General features: G+C 48.8%; 1 long non-coding RNA gene across 2 annotated transcripts in view; it reads right to left on the bottom strand.

Moving 5' to 3' along the window:
• Window positions 1-22,279, bottom strand: part of LOC144785304 (uncharacterized) — a 222,178-nt gene that overhangs the window by 187,707 nt on the left and 12,192 nt on the right. Inside the window, exon 3 of one of the 2 annotated variants that reach the window (XR_013601822.1) lies at window positions 17,072-18,528. The exons of the other annotated variant lie outside the window; for it this stretch is intronic. This is a non-coding gene — a long non-coding RNA (uncharacterized LOC144785304). Of the gene's footprint in view, window positions 1-17,071; window positions 18,529-22,279 lie in introns of those variants that run through there. 2 annotated transcript variants of the gene reach the window in all.

Below are 22,279 nucleotides of genomic sequence, written 5' to 3'. Positions count from 1 at the left end.
TAGGGGAGGCATCACTAACGAAACTGTGGCAGGGAGAAATATTATATTTAAATGTAAACTGCTATAGCGCCAAAGCTGAACACAGCCAAACAGTAAGAGAACAGGAAACCATGGAAAAAAATACTCCCCCACAGAACATACAAAGAACCAAAGTGGAATGAGACAGTACTTAGTCCCTGCTGCATGGGAGGGACAGAAGAGAAAAGGAGGGACAAAGAGGCAGAACTGACCACTAACAAACACGTTTTCTTAAAAGACACAAACAAACCAATCAAAACATAGGGATGGCTTTATGCCCACACAGAGGTATACTAAAGTATACATGAGGTCAAACGCTTACGCCCGACCTAAAAAGGAAAGCAAAAGGGAGTTGAATGACTCTAGGTGGGAACTTACCAAGCCGTGAGGTGATCGGCCAGCGCGTGTGTCCAGGCTCCAGCGCTCCAGCACCGCCGTGAGGGGAACGGCCAGCGCTACCGGGGGGACTACATTACCCAGGTGCCCCGGCGGCGGGAGTGACGCTGCACGAGCGCCCGAAGGCGCCTTAAAGAACGGAGCGGCCAGAGCTCCCTTGGGAGAACTTACCAAGCCGTGAGGTGAACGGCCAGCGCGTGTGTCCAGGCTCCAGCGCTCCAGCACCGCCGTGAGGGGAACGGCCAGCGCTACCGGGGGGACTACATTACCCAGGTGCCCCGGCGGCGGGAGTGACGCTGCACGAGCGCCGGAAGGCGCCTTAAAGAACGGAGCGGCCAGAGCTCCCTTGGGGGAACTTACCAAGCCGTGAGGTGAACGGCCAGCGCGTGTGTCCAGGCTCCAGCGCTCCAGCACCGCCGTGAGGGGAACGGCCAGCGCTACCGGGGGGACTACATTACCCAGGTGCCTCGGCGGCGGGAGTGACGCTGCACGAGCGCCCGAAGGCGCCTTAAAGAACGGAGCGGCCAGAGCTCCCTTGGGGGAACTTACCAAGCCGTGAGGTGAACGGCCAGTGCGTGTGTCCAGGCTCCAGCGCTCCAGCACCGCCGTGAGGGGAACGGCCAGCGCTACCGGGGGGACTACATTACCCAGGTGCCCCGGCGGCGGGAGTGACGCTGCACGAGCGCCCGAAGGCGCCTTAAAGAACGGAGCGGCCAGAGCTCCCTTGGGGGAACTTACCAAGCCGTGAGGTGAACAGCCAGCGCGTGTGTCCAGGCTCCAGCGCTCCAGCACCGCCGTGAGGGGAACGGCCAGCGCTACCGGGGGGACTACATTACCCAGGTGCCCCGGCGGCGGGAGTGACGCTGCACGAGCGCCCGAAGGCGCCTTAAAGAACGGAGCGGCCAGAGCTCCCTTGGGGGAACTTACCAAGCCGTGAGGTGAACGGCCAGCGCCTGTGTCCAGGCTCCAGCGCTCCAGCACCGCCGTGAGGGGAACGGCCAGCGCTACCGGGGGGACTACATTACCCAGGTGCCCCGGCGGCGGGAGTGACGCTGCACGAGCGCCCGAAGGCGCCTTAAAGAACGGAGCGGCCAGAGCTCCCTTGGGGGAACTTACCAAGCCGTGAGGTGAACGGCCAGCGCGTGTGTCCAGGCTCCAGCACCGCCGTGAGGGGAACGGCCAGCGCTACCGGGGGGACTACATTACCCAGGTGCCCCGGCGGCGGGAGTGACGCTGCACGAGCGCCCGAAGGCGCCTTAAAGAACGGAGCGGCCAGAGCTCCCTTGGGGGAACTTACCAAGCCGTGAGGTGAACAGCCAGCGCGTGTGTCCAGGCTCCAGCGCTCCAGCACCGCCGTGAGGGGAACGGCCAGCGCTACCGGGGGGACTACATTACCCAGGTGCCCCGGCGGCGGGAGTGACGCTGCACGAGCGCCCGAAGGCGCCTTAAAGAATGGAACGCCCCTCGCACCCGCGAGTCGCGCGCGGGAGCTGCCCGGGAGAAGCCCGGGACAAGGGCGGGACCGTCTGTGGCCGTCCGGGGTCGACCAGGGACGGGACAGGCCACCCCCCTTGGTCTCAATCGTGAGTATGAGTCTTATTCTGTCGGGATAGTGGCATTTTGTTGTCCATAAATCATTGACTGTGACCCCACTGCCTGCGACATTGGAGATACCCCCAACATGTCTATCCAATCTACCTTAATAGATAACTACCTATTGAAAGTAGTCACTAGAATAAACAGTGACAGAAGGAAATCGTTTGGTAAAGGTAACTTACCTGACCCTCCTTTGGTGTCATCTCTGGACCCTACTAATACGGATATTAATACCACCAATAATACCATTATAGCAGCTGAGACTCATAATTTCTGTATTGATGTTGAATCCACTGATCCTGAGGCCCCTGATGACCTTACTGTGATGGAAGATATACCTAGTCCATCTGAGCCTCTTGAAGGCACCCCCCAACAGTCCACCAGGGCCACAAAATGTATGAGAGCCTGTAGAAAACCGGCTCCTAAACGGGGGAACCATTTGGTAGAAAAAAAAGGACACCATAAATAAGGAGAATACTGGTGAAATAGGGGCAACATCTAAAGTCAATTGTGTTTCCATCAATACTGACCAAATTGATCTGTTAGTGAGTACTATTGATGATAAACTGAAGTTGGTTGTGGAGCCTTTATTAGCTAAAATCGATGAATTGGGGGCTGAAGTATTGAGATTGAGGGCTGTGGTGGATCAGCATGTTATTAATTTGGATAAATTCATACCAATTATAAAGGATACTACATGCATTCAATCTGCATCCAAACAAGATAATGGAAGGCATCGCCATGTTAACAGCGCCCCTCTTGCTACTATCGGAGCAAAACTAGCACCAAAGGTGACACCTGTATTGGCTCGCCCACTAGATCTTGACGCAGGTCAACCTCAGCACATACCGGCGGTTGCGTCAGCAGCCGTAGTGCCTGTAGGTTTAAACCCTGATGTAAGACCATTACCAGCAGCAAATAGAGACAAGATCATGCCGATGCCAGTCGTGTCAGCCACACCAGCCGCTTTAGGGGGCACTGATGGGGTATCTGTAAGGATATGTAGACGACCAGTAGATCGCCCCCCTGAATGTGTACCCTATGTTGTGGTCTTAACTAACGTCCCGGCTTTAACCCAGGCCCCAGATACCCAGGAGTCCGGGGATTCTTTAAAAAACAAAACGATTTCATGGTTGAATCGTCATTGTGGTTATCCAGTTGGCTACTCTGATCAAATTATATTTATCAGAAGGGTTAACTGGATTGGTAATACCCGGAAGAATGGTGGGGGTGATTGTGTGATTATTAATTTTAAATATCCGCAACATGTTGCGACTGTCCTGCTCAGAGCAGCTGCAATAACGCAGTCAGTGACAGATGTCGTTGCAAGACCATTGGGCTATTTTTATAACCATCTTAACAGGTTGCCTTCTGCTAACCGTAGGGAGGGGGCTACTAACTCTAATGTCAATTTTTCATCTATTGGAAATAGACCTGTGTTGCCCACCTTTAGCCCTGGTCTTCTTGATGGTAGACCTGTTTCGCCTATGTATATGTGGAATTCTGTCCCCGGAGGGAACCGATATGTAACACACACCCCCAATTTTGTACCTACTTGTGATAGCATCTTTTCATCTGCTAATGGGATGGTTTACCAAGTCCCAATCCAGAATAGGTATCAGTCACTGAGTTTCCTGGACCAAAATGATTGACATCAGAAGGGACCTGGAATTAGGAGGGATGTTAACAAAAATTGTAATGGAGAGTCAGTTACGTTTGAAAATGAATTGGTTAGTAATGTACTTATAAATTGTATGTCTACTGAAGGAAATGATGAGAATTTTAGATATAACATTGAGCTTTCTAATTTAGATGAGAACCTGTCCACATTGAGGGATGGCCCGCCAAATGTTAGCCACTGTAGGAATAGTGAAATTTGCTATATCGCCAGTTGGAATATTGCAGGCTTGACGGCCAAGGAAAATATCTTAGGATGGAAAGAATTTATCGGTTTATTTGATATTATTTGCTTGCAGGAAACATGGTGCAAAAGTTTCAAAGGTATTGATGGCTTTGTATCGTATGAACTTCCTGCCTTGGCATCACCCTCTGGTAGAGCAAAAGGGGGGTTGTTGGTTTTGATTTCAGTCAAGTTACCAATTCTGGTGAAAAAGCATGTATTAGTGGGGGTTCATTCCCAAATTTTATGGCTAGCACAAGAAGCGGGTAGAAATATCCTTTTGATAAATTTCTATAATAATATATTTGATGGTACTAAGCACACAGCAATTACTGACTTAGAAAATGCGCTAAGTAGTATTATGAATAATTTTAATGGCGTTTATGAACTTATTTTTGTGGGGGTTTTTAATATTTCAGTTTGCCCCTTATCATCTCAGAAGTTATGTGGTGTCTACGATCGTTTAGGGGATGCCGAGGTTCATTTTCCCCATAATCTGTATGGAGAAACTCTGAACAGTTTTCTGATAGATTATGATATGGAAATTTTGGAAAATGGAAAGAATGACTTAGGAGAAAGTCTACCGACTTTCACAGGGAGGGGGGCCAACACTGTCATTGATTTTATGTGCATGTCCTCTAACCTAACCGCCTTGTGCTCCGAACTAAAGGTGGTGGATGTTATGCTAAGTGACCATAACTGCTTAACTATTGAAGCTATGATCTGGAAACCTGCCCCCGTTTCCGATTCGGATACTGTTGTTAATATTGAACCCCACAGACCCAATGGTTCTAGGTTGAGGTGGAAAGGGGATAAAGCCGAAATAACATCTGACTCTATCATTAACAGCTGTATGATAGAAATCACGGCAATCTTCGAACAGGAAGAAAACATGGCTGACAGTATTGATCACTTTGGCAGGATTAATGCAATTATTAATAAGAAGTTCACTAGAGTAGCTGGGCACAATTGTAGACAAAAAATGGGGTGGTTTGACCATGCCTGTTCTACCGCCCGGAAAGACCTCAAAGAGGCCTTAGCAGTCAAACCGAGAGACAAGAGTCTGGTGACCCAACTTAGGCTGGATTATAACATGACCCTTAAGCGCAGAAAGGCTGAACTCCAGCAGGAAGCGTGGGATAATCTCAGCCAAGCTGCAGAACTGAAGAATTGTACATTGTTTTGGGCCACTGTGAATTGTCCATTTCTTAAGGACAAGAAGGTTCCGGAGCTAACGTCTAACGTGAGTAAGGAATCATGGATTCAACATTTTTCCATTATTTTTGACTCTGGTAACGGATCGATCTCCTCTGGAGATAGTTGGCCCATTGTTGCCTTAAATATCTCGATATCTGAGGTTATGGATAGTATTAGAGCCAGTAAGGGAGGGAAGGCCCAGGGACCAGACGGGGTGCCTATAGATGTGTACAAGACCGCCCCGGAGATATGGGGCCCATTGTTGGTAAAAAAATGTAATACAGCAGTTAGTTGTGAGATACCGTCAACATGGGCTGAATCAATTATTGTTCCCATTTTTAAAAAAGGTGAGCGGGGTGACGCAAAAAATTATCGGCCGATATCCTTATTGGATTCATCGGTAAAAGTCATGAGCCGGGTCCTTTTAGCCAGATTAGAGGAATGGGCAGAGACCAACGGGATCTTAACCGACAGTCAGTTTGGGTTTAGGAAGGGTCGTGGCACCATTGAGCAATGCTTGAATTTAGAACTTTTGGTAGGGAAATACACCCAGGCCAAAAAAGGGTCTATTTATTTATGTTTCGCTGACCTTAGCAGTGCTTTTGATATGGTAGATCACGCTATACTTTGGGCCAAACTAATCAAATTGGGAGCCCCTGAAGGCATAGTTTACTTCTTGGCCCGTTTGTACGAAACATTATGCACCAGTGTTCGGTATGGAACTAATGGGGAGTGTACGAGCAAGTTCAGGATCGGAAGGGGAATAAGGCAGGGGTGTGTTTTAGCACCCCTGCTCTTCACACTCTTTATTAATGAGGTGGATTCTGTTCTACAAACAGTTGTGGCGGACGTCCCGAGAGTTAACAATCTTAACATCCCGGTGTTACTCTATGCGGATGACGCCGTGCTGCTGTCCAGGACCCCGTTAGGTCTTCAGCGTTTGATGGACAGGTTTGTACTGTTCATCAAGAGTAGGAAGCTGGTGATCAATAGGACAAAAACCTAAGTTATGGAGTGTGGGTCAGGACGATCCAAAACGAAACTTAATTCCCATTATTCCATAGAAGGTGAACCGGTCCAAAAAGTTGATAACTTTTGCTATTTGGGGATTACATTCACCAAAAACGGTAATTGGGATATCGAACATAAAGCTGTCAAAACAAAGATGACGAGGAGTGCCAATGGGGTATTTGTATTTGCCAAGAAGTTGGGGAATAGGCGTATTAAAGACATGTTAAACATTTTCCAATCTAGATGTCTTTCAGCGGCCCTTTATGGGGCCGGAATATGGGGTTTGTCACCAGCCGGGAGTCTGCAGGTAGAGGAGAACAATTTTCTGAAAAGGCTCCTGTGTTTACCTAAATCTACCTCCAATAACTTGGTACATAAGGAAATGGGGATCCAATTTTTGAACGACATGATCATGTTAAGACCCTTATTATTGTGGCGCAAGGTATGGCTGAATGATGGTACTTCTCTGAATAGAGCCATCATCAATGATTGCCTTACTTTGGATCAGCATCTAAAGATCCCCTGGATCAAGTATACGATTGATAGCTTCCAGAAGGTTTTTGGGTTTAATGTGTCCAATGATCGATATTGTGCCTCTGAAATCTCTAAGTCCAACTTGAAAATCACCTTCTTGAATTATTGTGCAGAGAGACGTGCTTTGGAGGAATCGAATTTCTCTACTTGTCTGTTGTATAACAGTCTGAATGACTTTATTGGACTCCAACAGTACCTGACACAGGTGACAAGAGTTTCGCACCAGTTTGTGCTGACCAGGATGAGGATGGGAACAGTACATTATCTAGTAGCGTGTCCCAATGTAAAAATGCGCCCATCCGGACCTTGTGCTTGTGATAATAATGCTGAGCAAAGCACTATGCACTTCCTCTTATCGTGTCAATTGTATGGTGAACTGCAGAAAAATTTCTTAAAGCCCATGTTGAAAAGATTTGGAGTAGAACAATCAATGACTCAATGAAACTGCTTTTTAATTTGCACCACCCAGACATTTGCTTTTTTACGGCTACTTTTCTGCTTAAAGCAATTGGTGCTAGGAAAAGCATGTGTTTTTAATTATTTTAATTATTTATTCCATTCCCTTCTGGATAATTATGTATTATGTGTTTTTGTTTTTAATTACTGATCAAATGTTCTGTATTCATTACTGTGTGTGCTTTTATGGACATGTTTTCTATGCTCCGAATAAAGCTTTATGAAACTGAAACTGACTCTAGGTTGATGTGTTTACAAATGCAATTAATTCAACAAACTAAGGTGGGAAGGGGGCAGGCAGAAATGGATGAACAGAAGGATAACGGTGGTTTACGGGGAGGGAGAGCAGGGTAACGTCAGCGAGGGATCAAGGACATTCCCCTGCATTGGGTGGATTATCATGTTTCAAACATGAACCTCTGAGGCACTGGACATGAGATTATACTCATTTATCACAGGCACACACCACTAATTTGAAGAAACTGAATTTACCCAAGCTTTCACGTACTGAAAGCCTGCTTTTTAGGACAGCACAAGAGGAGCTGATGGCTCTATAAATGTCTTCATTCAGGTAAATCAAAATGGGCCTTATGTGTGATGTGTCATTAAAAGAAAGCCTGCCTTTTGCCCACCTCATGCCCCTTTAATAAAGGTGTTAGACAAAGTGTTTTAAAGACCTCTAAATTTTCATCCTTACCTCTGTCTCACGTGTCCATTTACACTGCGGGCACACCCCGCATTCTCACCAATCTTGTATCCATAACCGTGGGTCCTATCACAGAGAGGTATGCCTTATTGTTGAGCCCTACCTCTCCAGCCACCCTGTTGGGAAGTTTTTTGTGTGTAAACGGAACTACACTGTCTATTGTATTAGCAATGGGGTCTTACTTAAATGTTGTACCTGGCGGTAAGAGACTTAAAAATGACTACGTTCTGCCCATCTAAATTGGCCATTTATCCATGAGCACTTGCTCCCTAGGGCCATTGGAGAAGTTAGGCCATGAGGCCATGACGGAGGCAAAATAGACTCCACCGTTGACAAATTGAAGGACCGTGCACATTTAAATTGGGCGGTGGACCTTCATGTTGGTGGTATGCATACTCACTCTGTTGCCATTGTGAGGGAGTATACGCCTCCCAAGTGAAGGCTTCGATAAGTAAAAGAAATGTTGAAGTGTGTGAGCAGGAGCTGGGACCCCACAGCAGAGTGAAATACAAAAATGTGGAAACAAGAGGGGGGGGCGGAAGAATGTGCAGGAACAGACAGAGTACAGAAGATGCTGAAGCACCGGCTGCTTTGCAAATAATGTAATTGTGTGGCAAAATGAAAAGAACGCTAAGAATGCAGCAGGGGGATCTTTTAAAGTTAGAATTAGGATCAAAGGGGGAGTTCGTTTTAAGCAAAATCATGGTAGATGTTGAGGTACACAGGGCACAAGACATAATACACTCTGTGCGCACCTGGACATACAGCAGTAAAGGACATGGTCCCCCACTTTATCTCATGTATTATATTCAGGGCCACTTGAATTGCAGGTGAGGGCCAAATTATGCGGCAGTGTTGAGTAAATTATGCGGCGAGAAAAGACAAATTATGCAGCGTAATGAGGCACATTTTATAATAGTATTACGTCATTACTTTAAAACTTTTACACTTGTTAACACTGTCTGGGCATTGTGTGCACCTCATTAGTACCAGTTTAACACCCAAATATAGCAATAAGCAACAGAAAGATGACCAGTCAACCTTTGCAAAAGGCTTTCTACTGCACAGAAACATGTGTTGTTGCGTTTTTAGTAACTTTTGTACAGTTTGAGCTCGAACAATATTTTGTTTGTTAAAATCTCCAGATAATTCAGCAGATGATGGATTAAGTGGCAAATGAGGAAAATCTATAGCTATGCAAAAATCGCAGCAGCTCCACAATAGCATAATTACAGTGGCCCCGATTATATTCAAGGCCACAGATTTATGTGGGAATTCAGGACAGAATTATACTGCAGAGTTGACCAAGTTATACTAGAAGAACAGATTTGATGACATGACTCCAAGACTAGGAAGACGTAAGTGAAGCTGCATGGGTATCCGGTTGCAAGTGTGTATGTACCAATTTGCCAGAACATAACAGCTTAGACGTGGTGTTTTTTTTAACTTGATGAAAGAAAAGGTGTGGACTGGCGGATCTCGTACGTCACAGAGCTACTATTGAAAAGCACAGAACAGGAACATGACAAGCCTTGGCAAAGCCAATAGGTCTTGGCAATGCCCGAATTATTGGCCTTGTCAATGTTAATGTCTTTTTTTCATGTTGTCTAGCAGCACATCTGCTGTTCTCTCCTAACACAATAAAGCGTTATGACGAAGATTGCGATAGCCGCATCATGGCGCTTTTTCTAGTCACTTTCAGCCATGCTAAAAGCAGATGTGCTGCTAGACAACAATGCTAAAAGACAGAATAGGTTGAGTCTAAGGGCAGAGCGCATGTGCTGCTCGCTCTGCGAGGCAAGCTGTATTAGGGTATGCCCTGGAAGACCCTTCCACTCTCCGCCCATATTTGTCATTGGCATGTGTCATTGTCCTTTATAAATGATAGCTTCTGATTCGTTAGTAGGCTTGTTAGTCCCTCCTTCATACCGCCTTGTCTGCATTTGTTAGTGCCCATGTCAACTGGGCCGTTTACTTGGCTAGTTGCACGGTCATTATATGTGGGTGAGCACCATTTTGTTTATTGCCTAAAATCTGATTCTACGTGAACATTTTGGCTTCAGCGAGGGTACGTACGATCACCATCCATTTCGCACTTGAGATACTTTCTTCTGCCATGTTCGCCAGGAGTATTGGGTTTCTCTAATTAGGAGTTTAAATACTTCATCTATAATGAGTTCCCAGCACCGATTCTACAATAGTGCAAGGGGTATGGCACGCAATGAACTTCTGTAGTAGGGGATCTCTGTGTATAGTCATAATCTAGTGAATAGTCCCGCCCATGTGCATGGGACCCCGGAGCAATCAAAAATAATCTCTTAAGCTGTCTAAAAATGCAGAACTGCACAGACACTTAAGAGAGAATTTAAAGACAGATAATGCAGCCTATATCCACAGGCTACACTGTCCAGTACTTCAACTAGAAATTCCACCAAAATTCCACAAACAGCATAGCCTGTCCAAGTTTTTCCACACAGAAAAACATGCTTTTACCAGAAACGCCCTCAGGAATGATAGAGAGGAAGGAGTGGACAGACAAGCCCCATAGGCTGCCATTATGTGGCTCAGAACAGGATACTGTGCCTTTAAGAGAACTTTCCAGAACTCTCCCAGTATCCCAGAATGCACAGCAGGTCCCATTTACTTTTAGTTCTTTTTTCCGGCTCCTGCAAGCAGGACCCTGGAGCATTGAGCTCTCCCTTTTCGAGGGTTTCTTTGGTGATTTTTCACTTTTTTCAAGTTATTTGAGTGCTTTTCTTGAAGTACTTTGGTGTTTCTTTCTTGTGTGTGCTTGGTGCACTCTTTCTTTGTCAATATGCCTGCATTATTCGACAAATGCCCAGAGTGCTCAAGGAAGAAGGCCAAGTCGGACCCACACGAGGTGTGCATCATCTGCCTTCCCTCATCCCATGTCCCAGAGGAGTGTGACATTTTCCAGGGCTTCTCTAGCAGGACCCTGAGAGATAGGATGAAGATCAGGCTCCAGGGCCTGGAAGACAGAAGACTGAAGGCACAAGGTGGGTCTGGAAGGGCTTCCTCTGCCCATGCTGAGGCCTCTGGGGGGCTCCCCAGGGGCAGGAAGACCAGAAAACGTCCCCATTCTCCGTCTGCGTTGATTGCACCGACTACGGCGTCGAGAGGGATGACTGCAGTCTGTTCCCCGTCTCCCCAGGGCTCTGGGTCGAAGCGGCGTCGACGTTCGCGTCGAGGGAACTGAATAGACCGCCGTCGAGATCACCGGTGACGATTTCATCGTCGTCCTCGTCGTCGTCGAGTGATCGACGTTGATAGGTGGCCCGGCGTCGGCGCTCGCCGTCGAGGCGACACCGCGGTTTGCCGTCGGTGAAGAGAAGGAGGTCGTCGTCGAGGGGATCCTTGACGTCGACGAGGACGTCGAAGTGACGCAGGTGTTCGGCATCGAGGAGACGCTCGTCGTCAAGGCGAAGGTCGCTGTCGAGGCGAAGGTCGCCATCGAGGCAAAGGTCGCTGTCGAGGCGAAGGAGGTCGCCGTCGAGGCGAAGGCGTTCGCCGTCGAGAGAGAGTCGCTCGCCGTCGAGGGGTCGACGTTCTTCGACGCCAAAGAGGCGCAGAAGGATTTCGAGCACCAGGAGTCAGCCGATAGGGGATTCTCCATTGCCCCAGCCTAGAAAGGAAGGCGGATCACCGGGCTCGGTGTATTCTGAAGTGTATACGCCTTCTAGGCCAAAGTCGGTTACGCCCCCTCCCCTCTTGCCCAGGGGGCCTCCTCCGCGGGCTCCCACCCCGCCTCCACTTACACCTCATCCTCTACCTCAGCCTCAACCTCAACCTCAACCTCAGCTTCCGGCTGACAAGCCTCCCCTGATTCCACCAAGGACGGCTTCGCTGCCTCGGTGTCCGACGCCTCCTAAGGGGACCCCTCGGCCGAGGGTCCCTGCCAGGCCAAAGTCGCCCACTCCTGTGAAGCCGGCGGAGCGCCCGAAGCCAAGGAGGTCACGATCTCGCTCTAGTCGGAGGGGGAGATCACAGAGTTGTCACAGGTCCTCCACGAGATCAAGACGGTGTCACAGGAGGCGCAGATCACGGTCCCACACAGGCTCTTCCAGGACCAGGACCTACTCACCGACTTTGTCGGAATCCCTGGGGACGAGAGTGTCTCCGGTGGACGACATCAGCACATTCCAGGATGTTCTTCTGAGGGGTGCAGCCAAGTTGGGTATCACGGTGACGGTGCCTACTCCGACGACATCCGTGATTTTCGAGACGCTTCATAAAAAGCACCTGTCTCGCCCTCTACTACCTCTAGTACCAGGATTGGTGGAGCCCGCAGAGGAGTTGTTTCTCACTCCTGCGGTGACGAAGGCCGCTCCCTCCTTAAGAAGTACAGGGCCCCGGATTCTGACCCGGCTTTTCTTCGGATGGATCCGACTCCGGACTCTGTCATAGTGACGGTGGCTAGGAAGCAACATGCCACCTCTCCGTCCTCTACAGTACCTCCTGATAAGGAAAGCCGATGGATCGACTCGGCAGGCAGAAAGGTCTGTGGGACGGCCTCTACCGCGATGAAGGCGGCTAGCGCTGCCGCTTTGCTAGGGCGGTATGATCGTGCCCTTTGGAAATCCCTCCAGCAATTCGCTGAGCTCCTTCCCCAGGAGAAGAAAGAGGACTTTCAAGAGGTCCTGAAAGAGGGAATGCTGGTGTGGAACCAGCTCATCAGTGCGGCTGCTGATGCGTCTCTTCTGGCGGCACATGGGTACTGTCATGGTATCAACCAGCGACGCCACGCCTGGCTTTGACTTACATCACTCAAGCTGGAGGCTCAGCAGCGGGTGGCCAATCTGCCTTTTTCGGGGAAACCCTGTTTGGCAAGGATGCGGATGACGAAATGGCCCGCATGAAAGCGGAGGCCGAGACCCTGACAGCGGTCAGGTTGGAGAAGCCCAAGGAAAAGAAGACCTACCGCCCATTCCAGAGACGGTTTGGGGCGCAGGGCAGAGGGCATGGGCAGTCTTCGGGACAACAGCAACAACAGCAGCAGCAGTTCCGGAAGCCTTTCCTCAAGTGCCAGAAGGGTAGAGGCGGCCAGCAGTCCGCGGCAGCGAACAAAGGCCCAGCTGGGACTCGACCCTGAGCGGTTACTTCCCCTACATCCGTTACCCACTCCGGTGGGGGGAAGTGTTCAATTTTTTCTGACAGAGTGGAGAAAAATACTCAGGACAAGTGGGTGCTGAATATTGTTTGCAATGGATACAGTTTTCGTTTCACCAGCCCGCCTCCAGCGATTCCACCGGTCAGCTCACAGTTTCAGCTGCGCGAGCTCCAGGCGGAGGACGATATTCTGTTAAGAAAAAGGGCGATAGAAGACGTACCTCTGTCTCAAAGAGGAAGAGGTCTGTACTCCCGGTTCTTTCTGGTTCGCAAGAAGGACAAGAATGAGTTCAGGCCCATTCTGGATTTGCGACAAGCAAACAAGTGGATTCGCAGAGAAAAGTTATGCATGCTGTCGTTGCATCAGATGTATCCTCAGCTGCAACAGGGAGACTGGCTATGTGCTATAGACCTACAGGATGCGTACTTCCATGTGCCCATTGCACACAAACACAGGAAGTTCCTGCGATTCCAAGTCGGCGCCAATCATTATCAGTACACAGTACTGCCCTTCGGGCTGAAGTCTGCGCCCAGAACATTCTCGAAGTGCATGGCAGTGGTAGCTGCACACCTAAGGAAGAACAAGGTGTTTGTCTACCCGTACCTGGATGATTGGTTGATCAAAGCCTCCTCCTTCTCGGAAGCTCAAGCGCACTTCCAGAAGACGTGCGTTCTCTTGAACAAGCTGGGGTTACACGTCAACATGTCCAAGTCTGTCCTGACCCCGGTCCAGTGCATACAGTACTTGGGAGCCTCCATCAATACGCTGTCAGCAAGCGTGTCTCCTTCGGAGGAGCGACGACTATCACTCCTTCGGAAGGCTCAGGCTCTTATGACCACTCCATCTACAACAGTGAGGACGGTGTCTTCCCTACTGGGGTCGATAGCCTCTTGTATCTTCCTCACGCCACACGCACGGCTGCACATGAGACCATTGCAGGAGTGCTTGGAGGATCAGTGGGATCAGAGGAAAGGGTCTTGGGACGACAAGATACGACGGTCTCTGCATGCTCTTCAGTCTCTGAAGTGGTGGTGTTCAGCGGAGAACCTCCTCAAAGGGGTTCCCTTTCACAAGGACATTCCCGCACAGACTATCGTGATGGATGCGTCGCTCCACGGCTGGGGGGCGCACTCTGGAGACTTACAGATTCAAGGAACGTGGTCCCCGACGGAGTCCACGTACCAGATCAATTTCCTGGAACTCAGGGCTGTTCACTTGGCACTGAAAGCCTTTCATCCGTCCTTCCGGACCAACTCTCTGCTTGTACAGACGGACAATACGACCACGATGTATTACCTCAACAAGCAGGGGGGCTCGAGATCACGCACTATGTCGCAGGAGGCGCAGGCGATCTGGCGTTGGCTTCTGGCCAGAGGAATGATGATAACGGCCACCCATCTACCAGGTGTGCAGAATGTTCAGGCAGACGCACTGGGCAGACTGATTCAGGAAAACCACGAATGGGTCATAAACGGCGAAGTACTAGGAGAAGTCTTCGCAAGGTGGGGGACTCCAGATGTAGATCTGTTCGCCACCGCCGAAAACAGCAAATGCCGAGACTTCGCCTCCAGGTACTACCAGCAGGGGACGCTGGGGAATGCGTTATGGATCAACTGGTCGAACAGCTTTCTGTACGCATTTCCACCCATTCCCCTGATTCCGGCGGTGCTCATCAAGCTGTCCCAGTCCAGGGCACAGATGATCCTGATTGCCCCGGAATGGCCCAGGCAGTGGTGGTTCACAGACCTGCTTCACCGGTCTCTCCTTCCTCACATACGGTTGCCGTGCAGGCCGGACCTTCTCACGAAGTTCGGGGGGCGGATGGTGCACCCCAACCTCTCGTCTTTGAGTTTGGCGGCATGGCTCCTGAGATAGTGCAGTATGGCCATTTGAATCTCCCAGAAGACTGTATGGACATACTGAAGGAGGCTAAGCGACCTTCCACTAGGACTTCCTATGTTTACAAGTGGAAGCGATTTTGCATCTGGTGCAAGTCCAAGAACTATGACCCAACCACATGTAAGGAAGATGTCATCCTTCCGTATCTTCTACATTTGGCGCAGTCTGGCCTTAATGTCCATTCCATTAAGGTTCATCTCGCTGCGCTGACTGCCTACAGGAAATGCCCTTCACAGACTTCCTTCTTCCAGATCCCTGTGATTAAGGATTTTTTGGAAGGCTTGAAGAAAGTGTTCCCTCCTGTCCGGCTTCCTTCGCCTTCATGGGAATTGAATGTGGTGTTGTCCAGATTGATGAAGGAGCCTTTTGAACCTATTAATAAGGCTTCGTTGCAACACCTGTCCTGGAAGGCGGCGTTCCTCGTGGCCATTACATCGGCCCGCAGGGTGAGTGAAATTCAGGCGTTGTGTTGCCAAGAACCTTATACTGTATTTCATGCTGCTAAGGTTGTTATGCGTACTCACCCTAAATTTCTTCCAGAGGTTATCTCTGATTTCCATGTTAACCAGACCATAACTGTACCTACGTTTTTTCAGAATCCTTCATCTCCAGCGGAAAGGTCTCTGCATTCCCTGGATGTTAGGAGGGTATTGAAATTTTATCTGGATAAAACCAAGGATATTCGTAGGTCGGACCAATTGTTTATCAATTATGGATCAGTCAGGACCGGTCTTGCTACCTCAAAACAGTCCATCTCGAGGTGGATTGTGTCCTGTATACAATTGTGTTATCAAAAGGCTAATAAGACCGTAGGGGTAAACCTAAGGCTCATTCCACCAGGGGCAAAGCTGCCACGACGGCTTTGCTACGTAATGTTCCAATTGCAGAAATCTGCAAGGCGGCCACTTGGAAGTCGGTCCATACCTTTGCTAAGCATTACTGTCTGGACACTGATGCCAGGACAGACGCTCAGGTTGGGCAGGCTTTGCTGCTAAATCTGTTTGCACAGTAGTGGTGTTATTTCTCTTCTCTCCACCGCCGCTTTGGTGTGGGGATGGGCTTGCCATTCTATTCACTAGATTATGACTATACACAGAGATCCCCTACTACAGAAGGAGTAGTTTCTGTCCTGTAACTCCAGTTCTGTAGTAGGGGTATCTCTGTTATAGTCATAAGCGCCTGCCCTCCTCCCCGGTGGAGAAAGATATTCATGTAAGGAATGCTACAGGTCTGGCGTTTTTACGCCTTCAAAAAGAACTGAAAGTAAATGGGACCTGCTGTGCATTCTGGGATACTGGGAGAGTTCTGGAAAGTTCTCTTAAAGGCACAGTATCCTGTTCTGAGCCACATAATGGCAGCCTATGGGGCTTGTCTGTCCACTCCTTCCTCTCTATCATTCCTGATGGCTTTTCTGGTAAAAGCATGTTTTTCTGTGTGGAAAAACTTGGACAGGCTATGCTGTTTGTGGAATTTCTAGTTGAAGTACTGGACAGTGTAGCCTGTGGATATAGGCTGCATTATCTGTCTTTAAATTCTCTCTTAAGTGTCTGTGCAGTTCTGCATTTTTTGACAGCTTAAGAGATTATTTTTGATTGCTCCGGGGTCCCACGCACATGGGCAGGACTATTCACTAGATTATGACTATAACAGAGATACCCCTACTACAGAACTGGAGTTACAGGACAGAAACTACTCCATGTATGGCATACACGTTTATTACTCGCGAACTTTGTTTAACATTGCTTTCTTTTAATCTGTAGATAATTTGGTGATAAGGCAATCTTCCCATATTTTCAGTGCATTTGAAAACATAGCGACAATTAGCAACCACGGCCTCATTTATTTCAAATATATTGTCTCAGGATTTGCCGCTGTAGCTCCATTTCATTACAGACCAAGAACCGCTACTGTGGCGGATTCTGTAACGGTGCAGAGGTACGGCGCGGAAGAGCTCGAATCCTGGCACGAGCTCCGCCAGCAGCGATTATTTAATCTTAGCCAGATGTTGTTTTGCAATATGTTGTAAACCGTGTAGCATTTTTGGTGTGTTTAAAAATAGGCAGATCATTTTTTTCCAAAACGTGTTAGTTAAAGCTTTGCAGCAGTGTTGTATGGCCAGGGACTACCGAACATCCCCCTCCACCCGCCTTGTGTTTAACCAACATTTATTAAAGATGGACATGAGAGGGATTTCTTTGGAGGCGGGGGGTCGTACAACCCCCGGCCGTATTTATTAAAACATAAAATCAAATAATAATTGAAAAAACCAATATTTACACATTTTTTACGCACAAAACGTAGCATGACATTTGATTACAATTAATATACACATATATCAGATGGCTAACCTTAACCTAATTGTAGTACAAGGTATTTCCTATCGGAATCTAACATCTGAATCATAATCATACATTAATTACTTTTCTGCGTATCCTATTTGGGCCTACGGCAAGGTCGCTAACTGGTGTCAGATACTTATCAATTAGCCACGCCCTCCCGTAGGAGTGCACATGCGCAGAGGGCCCGTTTACCATGAGGGTACTTCCCCCCTGTTACCCCCATACGCTCTATTAACTCCATTAAAGGGGGGCCCTTGCACTCTGCGCCGTTTAGTGACGTCATTGTGCACGTGCAGGGTGGCCAACCAGCCTGAAGAAAGCGTGACTCCCCCTTCCCTGCACCCATCCAGCCTACCGGCTGTACCGCCCCTGGAGTTCTAAGAGAGACCACCTGTCTCTCCCCTTGGGCGACCCCATTCAAGAATGGCGCCGCCCTCTAAGAACTTAAATGTACTGCTCACAAATCATGACATTACCGCCACAGGCCAGCGTAGTTGAACAACTATCTGGCCCCCCTACCCTCCTACTCTGAAAGGTCATGCCCTGCCCTTAAAACTAACTAGCCACGCCATTATATTTTCCAACACGATTTCGTTACCTAACCTAGTCAGGTGGACCCCGTCTTTTAAGAAGCACAATTCCCCCCCAACACACCCATGTGCTATGTTTTGGAGCTGAGGAGACCTGAACAATTTCCCTATTTTATTGTTGATCCTCCTTACCGAGCGATTCAACGCTTTCACAGAGTCTCCACTCCTCCATTTAAATCTGGGTACCATCTGAGACCAAACTATGGTGCAACCCTGGCATGCCTTAGCTAACCAGCCCACTTCAGAGATTATGTCCTCCATCAGGCCCCTTCTACCCAGTTTCACCAGATCGTTCCCACCCAAATGCAGGATAACTATCACGGGTGGAGGACTGTGTCTACTCAACAGCTCTGTCATGAACACCCTAAACTGACTGAGGCAGACCCAGTAGCTCCATAATCCAAATGAATTCCTGTTTTTAAAGTGTTATAAATGTTGTTTTTAGGACAATATGACTTTTAACTGTTAAGAATATGAATTTGTGAGATATAGATTTTATATGATGAACTGTGGTTTATAGATCAATGGTCTAAATAAACTTTGTTTTTGACTTGACTGAGGCAGACATACACTTTACCATGGAAAGAAACCGTGAGACCATCCTGCTCAGCTCTTTGTCTGTAATCACCTGAAAGAAAAACAGATTTCATACGCTGTACATAGGAATGATCAATGACCCAAACAACATGTGCTCCCCTGTCTTGTGGATGTGCCTGTCGTTGTGAAGTATCTTGCTGGTGATGCGCTGACGGTAGAAACTGAAATGCAAGCAGACAAATAGGACAAGTATCAGGACAAAATGCGTTGCCACCCTCACAACATGTGTAGCCGCACATAGCGCTTATAACAATTGGAGGACCATCTCCCAATTCTCTTCACACTGATGCTGTGCAACCCTCTAGCTGTTGCTTCTGTGGCAGCCCCTAATCTGAATGAATGAGTCCCAAAGTTATTTGGATCCAATTCTGCCCTGTCTATCGTCATGGCCAATACCCTTTTAAATTGGAACCTGGTAAGAGGGGTACCGTCCGCATGCATTAATAATGCCCCCTCTATTGCACTATTCCTCTGTTGAAGGAAGGCTTCTAGGTTCATCATTGTACAGCATGGATTATCCTGTGCCCGGTGGAGTACTATCCCTACGCCACGGGCTTCCTGATCATTTTTGGATTTTTTAATGGTTATTAGCAAAGTGTCGCCCTGTATCCTTGCATGCTCAAGCTGGAGCCCACCTTGCACATCCTGTTTATTGCGCGCCACTAGTTCCCCAACCTTAAATGCTCCATAAAAGGCCAGTGAAAAGGCGGCTCTGAATAGCAATGCCTCGCCTGTTGAAATGCAGATGCCACCCAGGGCTGCTAGCAGTGATGATAGTCGCTCTAAGCCAATCAGGCGTCTCGTGTCCGGAGCAGCCCCCTGGAGGCGCCGCCACCTCTTCGGTGCCTTCCTTACAATGAAACTATTAAGGGGGTCCTTGATTTGCGCAAAGAAAGACACCGCTTCCACATGTCGCCAGGCTGTTGCCGCAGAGCGCCCTTCCTTATTCAAAGTGTCTAAATAACGGAGGAATGCCCCTGACTCCTGCCAGCTATCCTCCCAATCCTGCCCCAGAAAAGCACAGTAAGACCAAAACGCCCCTTCATAAGCCTGTCTGGTCCTGGGTGCTAGGTTAGCTGCCACGAGGTTCTGTAGCTGGGGGCACCAATCTGCCAGAGTACTTCCGGGAAGAGTGTTGGTGTCGCCTCTGCAGAGGGTAGGTGGTCCCTGAAAACCTGCCTCTTGAAGCGAGAGAGTGCGTCAGCAGCATTATTCAGCACCCCCGGGACATGTTTAGCCTTAAACTGTATGTTCAGCTTCATACACAATAGCACTATCTCTTTCAACAGGCAGAGGATAATTTTACACCATGCCGCCTGCTGATTGATGCATTCAACCACTGTCATGTTGTCTGACCAGAAAATCACAGATTGGTTACGCAAATGATGAGGCCAAACAGTCAGTGCAACCCAGATGGGAAAGAGTTCCAGAAAACCTATATTGGCTGTCACAAATCTCTCCATCCACCTAGCCGGCCAATGTTGTGCCACCCATTTGTTCCCAAGTATGGCACCAAAACCCACACTGCCCGCAGCATCAGTACATAAACCTAACTCCGCGGAAGTAGTGGGGGGACCGGGCCACTCTACCCTGCTGTTGAAACCCTCCAGAAATGCGATCCAAATCTGCATGTCCTGGCGAACCTCAGACGACAGTCTGGTGTGATGCTGTTTTTCCTGCAGGCCTGTCATGGCCTGAGCGATGGAGCGGGAGAACCGCCATGCCATAGGTAATACCCTTAGAGCAAAGTTCAACTGACCAAATGTCTGTTGTAGCTGATGTAAGGTTACCTTATCTTTTGCCAAACATTGCTGGAGTGCTGCTCTAAATTTCTCAATTTTTTCCTTACGCAACCGGAAACACCCCTGTATAGAGCCCAACTCAATGCCTAAAAATTCTATTGTGGTTGCTGGACCCACCGTCTTCCCTGGCGCCAGGGGAACCCCGAAAGCACGCATGAGCACGCAAAATTCCTGCAATGACCAAGCGCATTCCTGGGAGCCCGCCGACCCAAGAAAGAGAAAGTCATCCGATAATGCATGATGTATTGGTGCCCAGTTGCCTGTCTCAAAACCCATTCCAGAAATGAACTGAATTTATCAAAGTAAGCTCAGGAAACAGAACAACCCATGGGCATGCACATATCCATGTAGAATTTGTCCTGGAATGAAAAGCCTAGAAGGTGGTGATCTAGAGGATGTACAGGCATCAGCCAGAAGGCGGACTAAATATCTGATTTGGCTAGCAAGGCCCCGGGTCCCAGAACCCTTAGCATATCTACTGCCTGGTCAAAAGAGGCATATTTCACACAACAGATTTCTTCGTTGATGGCGTCATTTAATGAATTGCCTCTAGGGGCTGACAGATTAAGAATCAACCTGAACTCCCCTTCCTCTTTCTTCGGGACCACCCCCAGGGGCGAGCAGACAAAATTGTGCACAGGGATGTGATCAAAAGGACCCGCTATTCTGCCCAGGCGTAGTTCTTTTGCAATTTTCGCCGCTGCCACCCCCAGATTGGTCCTTACAGCAAGCTGATTTTTACACTCTGGTGCCCCTGTGTAGTCAACGGCCGGAATTCTAAAGCCATACAAAAAACCTTCTTGTAAAATCCTAGCCGTGGCATGGTCTGGGTACCCGTTTAACCAAGGAGTCATAGCCAGAACGTCAATGGGTGAATGTGTTACCATTAGTGCCTTCTCCTTACTCCTGTTTCCTCTTTCCCTTATTTCCTGATTTTTTGAGGCATTTTGTTTCTGGGCGAGAAGGGTGATTACATATGGAGCATGCATGCCTGAATTTACAAGTGCCTTGGGTCCTGGTGCATGTCCGTCTATTAAAATCCCAGCATGCCCCTTTCCTTCCCCCACCGCTTCCTGGACTAGGGGCCGTGCCCGCAGTTTGTGGTGGCCGAAAGGGCTGAGGCGCTTGGGAAGTGTGACCCTTGTTCCAATTTTGAACTGCATTGCCCGGCTGTCCTGGGCCAAACTGATCAAACCACGAGATTATGTCGACCCGGTCCCAGGTAAATGATGGGTCAAATTCCTTAGCCTTCCTGAAATTCATGTCATATTCCTTCCACCCTACGCCCCCATATTTATCATGAGTCATAGTAACCCTGCTCTGGTAACAAGCCATTTCCACTTGCAGATTAGGCGAACGCTCAGCTATTATAGCCATAAATACAGAAAAAGCCTTAATCCAGTTGCTCAAAGTCTCCTCCACCCTGAATCTCAACATTTCAACACGCCATTCACTAGGAAGCATCCAATCCTTCTGCTTCCTGGCATACTCCATTTCTCTGCTATCCACAAGCAAGGAGAACATATTGATTTAAGCACCAGGCCATACAAAGTCCTTCACCTCGCGTGTTACATGCCTAGCCAGATGTTCCCTCCTAGTGGGTAGTACACCCGCGCCCAGCAGTGGCAATAACACTTCCTTACCTATTGCCCCAACTCCAGCTGGCTCTGTCATCTTGTCTTTTCCACTGCCACTCTCCTGTACCGCTGTTTGGGGTAGAATTGAAGTACCTGGCCCTTTGCCTGGCACCCCGCTTGGGGCAGCAATAATTTTCGCCACCATCCTCTGTGCCTCCCCTAACGGGTCCTCCCCTACTTCCTTTGCACCCATCGAATTTGGCAACACCCCCCCCTTCCTAGCCAAGGGAGAACTGCCACTATCTGTGCCACTAGCTCCTGTGGTACCTGATTAACAGCTGCTGGTGCTGTGGCGGGAATGGGGACCACTGGATTCAGAAACGGTATCACTGGGCTAGGTGAGGGCACCACAGGCATTGACGCGGGGACCACCGGACTTGGTGTAGGTACGGGTGGGGTAGGAGCGGGGACCAATGGGACATGTGCAGGGATCACAGGTATTGGTGTAGGGCTCACCGGTGTCACTGGAACTC

This window comes from Lissotriton helveticus, chromosome 10, assembly GCF_964261635.1.
Source record: "Lissotriton helveticus chromosome 10, aLisHel1.1, whole genome shotgun sequence".
NCBI lineage: Eukaryota > Metazoa > Chordata > Amphibia > Caudata > Salamandridae > Lissotriton > Lissotriton helveticus.
This window is presented reverse-complemented; position numbering and strand designations above follow the sequence as displayed.